Here is a 9374-nt window from a genome sequence, read left to right on the forward strand (position 1 = left end):
TTTGGAATTTCAGCAATAAACATAAAAGACAGTAAAAATGTAAGTGATTAAGATAAAACATGCTAGGGTGGGTGGTTGATTTAACCAGTTAAGAATTCAGTCAAGATTTCCTTAATACACATGAAACATCCAATTACCTAACCTCAGAATGTTCTTCCTTAAGTCCTCAAGAAAGAAACTATTAAACTACCAATTCTTATCAAATGTCCATTCAATAAATCCTTGGTTTTAATCATAAATAAAATCGAGTTTTGCGGTGGTTTACAAAAGTTACTAGTCCTAGATGATGCATTCATAAACCCAATTGTGTGAAAACCCTAACAATCACAATCCTGTTATTGAAAGTCATAGATCAATTTGTATTTGTCCGATACAAAAGCATAATAACATCACACAATTGAATTGAAATAAGTAACATGGTAATAAGGAAATCATTAGTCCAAATTCATAACATACGATCAAATCAGGACCACCCCCCTAACATAGGAGGTTTAGCCTCTTATAGTATTAAACGAAATCATAGTATGAAAATTAAACATTACAAAGAACTAGGAGATTTTGATCTTCAATGGTTGAAACCCTTGAATCTCGCCGTCTTCGAATCCTCCGTAGTAGCTATCTTCTCAATGCAGTGTTTTCTTTCGTACGTCAAAAAGTGTTTTCTCTATCTCTCCAAAGTCTTCTAATAGCCTCAAATGGATTTTTCCCAGCAAAAAGTCCAAACTACCCTTAATGAACAAGGCAGATCCACAAAACAAAAACTGAAATTTCTCAGCCGCGCTCATCAACACGGGCAATGTGTACACACACGGGTGCCCGTGTTGATTCACACGGGCAGTGTGTATACACACGGGTGCCCGTGTTGCTCTTCAAAAGTTGTGATTTTTAAAGCAAGCTACAGAGGCATTAACACGGGCCGTGTTCCTACACACGGGTGCCCGTGTTAACTCTCTGTTTTTCCTCTCCAAGCTTTCTTTGCCTGACAAACAACACGGGCCGTGTTTTTGCACACGGGTGCCCGTGTTGACCTGCTGTTTCTTCATATTTTTGCCTCTCTGCGCATCCACAACTCCACTATTGGTTCTTTTAAACCTGTGCAACGACCTGTAACAATAACACTACCAAATCGAAGCATAAAAGAGACCTTTTTGACATAAACATGTAATAAAATGAAATGCGATAACAAACTAACAAAACATGATAAATGACTATGAAACAACTATAAACAAACATAAATCTTAACAAAGTGATGAAAATATGTCGGATTAACGGTGGGAATTCAATGGAAATGGTGACCGATAACAACCCCAAACTTGTCTCATTGCTTGTCCTCAAGTGATGTATTGAGTTCAAACAAAGGTCACGCACGAATTCATTTTCCACAATGCAACCTTGTCCTTCACAATTTGTGTTCTTCCTTTCCAATCAAGTTTCCGGTATCTCCGACTCAAACAGTTTGCCACATTTCCACATCAGAAGCCTCGTTACCTGCAAGCTTTTTCACACACTCACAACATCTCTCATGGTTAGGGTGTGTACACTCACAGCACAGTATGCAATATCAAACTCTTAAATTTGAATACATTCTAATTTCACGACAACAGCAGATTCCACACACTTTACGAGGTCTTTTAGGTTGTAACGGGGTTTGGGTACGGTGGGATAAACACAGAAATGGATAACAAAGGTTTTGAACTCGGCATTCATGTTGTGTGATTTTTCTTTCTCTTTTTTTTCCGTGCATCACTTATCTCTGAGGGTACATTTCACTCTTTCGACTCTTTTCCACTCAATTCTTTGTGAGCATTTTATAGATGTTAGAGTCTTAAGTCTCGGCAAGTGCATTTTTCTCTTTTGTTTTTTTTTCTTTTTGGACATACACAAATCTCTTCTTTTTGTACGATCTCTTATTATGCACTTGCCCTATCTTTCAAGATTACCACCCCACACTTAGCTTTATGCACATCTTGTAACTCACAACAATCATGCCGAGTGATGGAAGAAATGAATGATTAGTGGTTAACATAGGGTTTATTATGAATAAAATGGCTAAGGCTCAACGAGGTTCACGAAGGGAACACATACAAATGGGGATGGCTAGAAAGGCCCTGGCTAAACAAACAACTTGCCTCAGTGTGTGTTGTCATGCTGTGAAGTGTCAAAAGAACATACGCAAAATCAGAGTGGTAGAGTCATACCTGGCTGAACTCTCATGCTGATGTTTAGTGTTTGGCTTTTGTATTCTCACCATGTTGGTTAGCCTTACAAGCTCTGAAGCCTCCTCGTGTCATGTGATCTCTTTTCTGATTCGGTTCTACCATACCGCTCTCTTGGTCCAGTGTCGCCAAATTGTGTCCGACTTTACTTTTCTCATGGTTGCATCAACTTCCGGGGTGCCTTATCAGAATAAGTATGAGGGGTGTCTTTCATCCACTACCATTGATCCCAGATTCGTCCAACCATTTCTCATCACTCTGTACATACAGGTAAAAAAAATAATACGACAACAGAAGCAAAAACGAAAGCCAAAAACGATGAAGGAAAACATGAACAAAATGAAAACGAAATAAAACATGAAAGGAAAAACCCCCCCACACCTGAACCAAACATTGACCTCAATGTTTAAATCCAGATACAAAGGGGACTCACAGCGACTCCTGTTGTTTTATTGCACTTGTGTGGTTTCCTTCCATTTTGAGGTGTTTGTGACTTTGCCCTTCTAATTCTCCTCCTCCCCTACAACAAAATTTTAGCACACACAAAGAAAAAGAAAAACGAAATAAATTAGAAATCAAACGCGTGGGTTGCCTCCCACGAAGCGCTTCGTTTAACGTCGCATGGCTCGACGGTTCATTTCCCTTATCATGGGGGGTATTTCCGGTTCAAAACCTTGTTGCACCTCTTGTCTACAACTCGGACGTTGTCTCTTTTATCAGTGTTGACTCCTTTGTGCCATGATTCCTTTTTAACCTTCCTTTCGGTGTCAGGAATCTTTCCGTTTCGGGTGGCTACTGGAAGCGGTGAGACTTTGATAGTATTCAATGTCCTGATTAAGCCTACTTGATACTGAGATTTTGTATCTTCCTCCATCTTCTGGTCTTCAATAGCATTCAATGTTATTTCCTTGTTGTGAACTTTCAAGGTTAACGTGCACTCATCCATGTCGAGCTTGCATCGACTCGTCTTCATGAAAGGTCGACCCAGAATGATGGGTGCCTCATTGTCTTCAGGTATGTCTAGGATTACAAAATCGAATGGGAAAGTCAAGTCCGCTGTTGTTACCAGCACATCTTCGGCTATACCATATGCATCTTTTCTTGAGTGATCCTCAAATTTCAGATTGGTCTTTATATCACTGATATTTTTAATACCCAGCCTGTGATAGATCGATAATGGCATCAGATTCACACTAGCTCCAGAATCTATCAGTACCTTTTTGAAGGTTCTTTCTTTGATTGTGCAAGGTATTGTGACGGTTCTTGGATCCTTTTGTTTGTTAGGAATGTTCTGCTCCAGGGAGTTTGCATTATATTGTTCCTTACCGGATACCTGTTCTTCAGTGGTTGGTTTCTTTTCAGCCATTACCTCTTCCACGAATCTTGTACATGGGCATCCTTTCAAGTGCTTCAAACAAGGACATATGACCCTCAATCCTTTTAAACATTGTCATGAATTTCTCCAAGTCTGACTCACTAGGTTCCTTCTTTGTCATTCTCTGAGGGTAGGGCAACATAATCACCGGTTTAGTTCCTTTTGTAGTTTCTTCTTTAGTCGGCTCGCTCGGTGATGTGCTTTTTTTCTTTTTAGCAGCCTTTTTCTCTGTCGTTGTGACAGTATTAACATTCTCATGACCTCTCGGATTTTGAACTGTTTCACTTGGTAGGGAACCTGGTGTTCGAGAACTTGCCATTTGCTATGCTATCTGCCCCAGCTGAACTTCGAGATTCTTTTGGGAGGCGGTGGTGTTTTTTTGAGTTGCCATCTTTTCAATTGCAATCTCCCAATCTGCCTTCTTTAGGACTTGTTGTTGCTGTTGCTGATATTGGTTTTGATATTGGCCTTGCACTTGCTGTTGCCCATTCCCCTTCTGATCTTTCCACGCAAAGTTGGGATGATTCTTCCACCCCAGATTGTATGTGTTGGAGTAGGGATTGTTTTGCTTTAAAAACTTGATATCTTCTATCTGTTGTGGTGTTGCAAAGCAATGAATATTATTGTGTGGTCCATTACAAATGCCACACACATCGTTTGGTGCCTGTTGTACTTGAGCCACTTTCTGAGCACCTATGTTTAGTGCCTTCAACCTTTTCTCCACCTCTGCAGCAACTGCTTCTTCAATTTTTACTTGTTTTATTTGTTTCAAGCTTCAAATCAATTACCGTAGATTTGCTTGACACCCTATCATACAACTCCAGATGCTCATTTGAGGCAATTGCTTCAATTATCTTCTTCATACCGGTGGCTGTTGTAAAGTTAGTTGAGCCACCAGCTACTGAGTCAAGGATTTGTCTCGTTTGAATTCGAAGACCATTAACAAACATTTGTATCTGCTCAGTTTCATCCATGTTGTGAGTAGGACAAGCCACTAGAATTCTCTTGAATCTTTTATAGGCATCTCCTAGTGACTCGCCCTCCTTCTGCTTGAAGTTTAGGATTTCGTATCTTTTCCTCAGTGACACTGATGCAGGAAAATATTCATGCAAGAATGTTGTTTCCATCTCCTCCCATGTAGTGATACTGCCAGCAGGTAAGGAATAAAACTACTTTTCGGCTTCATCTGCTAAAGTGAATGGGAACATACGAAGCCTTATTGCTTCTTCGTTATGTCCAGGCATTTTCAGCGTTGTGCTCATAGCTAAAAACCTTTGGAGATGCTTGTTGGCATCTTCATTCACTCTTCCAGAAAAGGACCGCCTTTCGAGTTGATTAATTGTGCTTGGATGCAGCTGAAATTCTTCTACATTAACCGGTTGGTTGACAATTGTCATACGACCACCCGGAGTGTTGTTTCCACCATAGTCACCGAGGGGTCTCTCTGGTGGTGGTGGTGGTGGGTTTGCAGCCATGACTTTAGGAACTGTTTCCGCGTCTGAATCTGAATTCTCTGAGTGCACTGAATCCGCTGTGGCCTTACCTCGCATAAACTAGTTAGACAAATATTAGGCTTGAATAACAAGATTGTCACAGATAAAATTTTGGTTGACGAGCAACAAAATTTCAATAGAATAAAAATTAAAATAGGTATTTTGGCAATCCCCGACAACGGCGCCAAAAACTTGATCGGAAAAATAGCAAGTGTACTATTTTTACCGATGTAGTAATAAGGAGTTTTATTTCCAAGTATCGATCTCAGGGATTGCGTAGGAAATACTTATTTAACTTTGATTCTATCAGAACAAAAAGATAATGGTTTGGTTGTTTTTGGAATTTCAGCAATAAACACAAAAGACAGTAAAAATGTAAGTGATTAAGATAAAACATGCTAGGGTGGGTGGTTGATTTAACCAGTTAAGAATTCAGTCAAGATTTCCTTAATACACATGAAACATCCAATTACCTAACCTCAGAATGTTCTTCCTTAAGTCCTCAAGAAAGAAACTATTAAACTACCAATTCTTATCAAATGTCCATTCAATAAATCCTTGGTTTTAATCATAAATAAAATCGAGGTTTGCGGTGGTTTACAGAAGTTACTAGTCCTAGATGATGCATTCATAAACCTAATTGTGTGAAAACCCTAACAATCATAATCCTGTTATTGAAAGTCATAGATCAATTTGTATTTGTCCGATACAAAAGCATAATAACATCACACAATTGAATTGAAATAAGTAACATGGTAATAAGGAAATCATTAGTTCAAATTCATAACATACGATCAAATCAGAACCACCCCCCTAACATAGGAGGTTTAGCCTCTCATAGTATTAAACGAAATCATAGTATGAAAATTAAACATTACAAAGAACTAGGAGATTTTGATCTTCAATGGTTGAAACCCTTGAATCTCGCCGTCTTCGAATCCTCCGTAGTAGCTATCTTCTCAATGTAGTGTTTTCTTTCGTACGTAAAAAAGTGTTTTCTCTATCTCTCCAAAGTCTTCTAATAGCCTCCAATGGATTTTTCCCAGCAAAAAGTCCAAACTACCCTTAATGAACAAGGCAGATCCACACAATAAAAAGTGAAATTTCTCAGCCGCGCTCATCAACACGGGCAGTGTGTACACACACGGGTGCCCGTGTTGATTCACACGGGCAGTGTGTATACACACGGGTGCCCGTGTAGCTCTTCAAAAGTTATGATTTTTAAAGCAAGCTACAAAGGCATCAACACGGGCCGTGTTCCTACACACGGGTGCCCGTGTTAACTCTCTGTTTTTCCTCTCCAAGCTTTCTTTGCCTAACAAACAACACGGGCTGTGTTTTTGCACACGGGTGCCCGTGTTGACCTGCTGTTTCTTCATATTTTTGCCTCTCTGCGCATCCATAACTCCACTATTAGTTCTTTTAAACCTGTGCAACGACCTATAACAATAACACTACCAAATTGAAGCATAAAAGAGACCTTTTTGACATAAACATGTAATAAAATGAAATGCGATAACAAACTAACAAAACATGATAAATGACTATGAAACAACTATAAACAAACATAAATCTTACCAAAGTGATGAAAATATGTCGGATTAACGGTGGGAATTCAATGGAAATGGTGACCGATCAGTTCTCCATCAACACCTACATCAAGCCATTCATCAAGCCTTTCATCAAACCATTCATCAAACCATGTCATTCTCTCCTCCCAGCTATCATCAAAAAGTGTACACCTCTCACATATTCATCACTAGAATCACAACTAATTTCACTTAATTTGTCATCATCTTCATCATATGTCTTCCCATTTCCTTTATCTTTAACCATATCCATAAAGGTGGTCTCACCTGTAATTGTTTTGGCTTACAAAATATCTCAACTTCACAATTATTTCCAACGTATACATAGCTAACTCAGAAGCATCTCCATCATCCCTAAATGGTTTCAAATCTTATTCAAAAGATCATCCATCATGTTTCCACCACATCTTAACACAACCCAAATCAAACCCAGGGTCAATCACTTTAACTAAGTCACAGGCTTCAAAAAAAGACCAATAATTGGGATCTTGATCAGTAAAAGCATATACTTCCCCACCATAAATTTATCCATTTCCTGTTCAAAAATTTAACAAAACAACCCTTTGAGTAAAACACAACCTTAAATTTATCCATTTCTTGTTCAAAAATTTAACTTAGGTTTAAAATTTACCAAAACTAGGTCAAACAAATTTACCAAAAGTAGTTCAAACAAATTTACCAAAATCACGTCAAACAAATTTACCAAAAATTTAACTTTTATACGAATACAACTGGGACCATTGAATGCGACTAAGTATGATAAAGCAACAAAGATGACAAAGCAAATGAAACGAGGGAACAAAGCAATGACAAAGTGAATTACCTGGGACCACTACAACGAAGATAACAAAGTTGTTGTTGGGACCACTGCAACGAAGATAACAAAGTTGTTGTTGGCGCCACTGCAACGAAGACTTATTCCTTGACCACATAAAATTTCTTTTCAATGCATATGAAATTTTGGTATAGGGTGCGGCACTCAATCGAAATGAGAACTGGGAGACTTGTTTATCATCATCTAACTTGTTACTAACAAGATAATGCTATCAACTATTCCACTATGGTGAATTAGCAATTACCGTTCACACATCAGCAAACAAAAATATATATTTGGCATGACATGTATGCCTCCGTTAATGGAAACTAACGGGAGGGACCAATATTAGGGACGAAAAAGATTGTGAGGACCATTGTTTGAAGAAGAATTTTAGAGGGACTAAAATTGAATGTTAGCATATTTATAGGGACAAAAAACAAATTTAGACCAAAATTCAATTGAGATTTGGAACAAATAATTTACCGCGCCAATAGAACCATTAATAAGAAGCAATGTAGAGTAAATGTGGTTGTGTTAGCTGGTATTTTCAGAATAATAAAATAAATCCTAGATGTTGGAGGAATGAAAGGACATTTTAGCGTAATTTTTATTTAAGGAAGTTGAAGTCTCAGGTTGAAAATTGGAGTTTGGGACTTAGTATTTTCTGAGGGGAGATACTTTGTTAGACATTTCGACGATGATTTGGTTTGAAACTTCGATGTCAGTAAGACGCGTCAACAAATAATGTGTTGCGCGAAGAAATGTTTTCAAATTGAGTAACTAATTTTCAGTCTTATCCATAAGGACACGTAGAAGATGTTTTCAGAGACGAAGAGCGTCCAAAGATTACGTGTCAAACAATGAAAAGGAGAACTTTGCAAGAGATTATTCCACATTCAGTATAAGTAGGAAGTTTATTGTTAAAATTCAATGTGTTATGTTGAATTCACTACAAAACTCAAAGTACCCATCATAGATGTATGATTTCTGAAACACGATTTCAATCACATGCAAAGTCTTTTATTCCAAATTACCCTCTTTGAAGTTTGCTTTCATTCTTATTTTAATTTTTTGTTACTTTAATTATCTTTTACAAATTTCTTATTGTTTTATCTTTGTCGAAATTCTACATATTTCCCAAACTATCCACTTTTTCATACTATTTCACTTCAAGATTTCGACCAAGTCGAAATCCTCACTTTCTACATAAAATTTATAAAAGGTTTACCATTATGTTAGAGGATTATTTCAACACTGGTTAGAATAACTGCTTATATGGTATAAACAACTCATGTTTCACCAATATCATTGCAGGGGGTGTAATACCCCCAAATTTACCCTTCATTTTTTCCTGGAAGCATGGGATTCTGTTTTATACTTCATTAGCATCATACTAGGTCATACTCATTGCATACTGCATTAAAAACATGGAAATCAGGTTTTGATTGATCACTCCTTAACAGAAGGAGCCCACACAAAGCAAGAATGAGAATTGGACTTTATTCTCCAAGTATACAAGTCTCAAGGGTCTCAAGGAGCTCCATGTGTCTTATTATGGTCCTCAGTTCATCAGCGAAGGCTTCAGAGCTATTAGAGTGTTCATCTGGATTTAATCAAGAAATTAGGGTTTCATGGCTACCTGCAACATGCAATGTTTGGTTGGAAGTAGAGGAGCTCATCCATGTCATGATTAGAGAGGCATCTTGGCCTAGGAAGATTCACAATTATCTCAGAAAAATCCATTGGCAAGCAGTGCAGTCAGTTCCCGATCAATTTTGCCCTAAAATTAGGGTTTGGTATAAAATCAGTTTATTTCTGATTCTTTGGGTGAAACTCTTTTCCATGGCCTTCCATATGTCCAAAAGGGCCTACATACAAAAAATC

Source organism: Lathyrus oleraceus, chromosome 5, assembly GCF_024323335.1.
Source record: "Lathyrus oleraceus cultivar Zhongwan6 chromosome 5, CAAS_Psat_ZW6_1.0, whole genome shotgun sequence".
NCBI classification, from domain to species: Eukaryota; Viridiplantae; Streptophyta; class Magnoliopsida; order Fabales; family Fabaceae; genus Lathyrus; species Lathyrus oleraceus.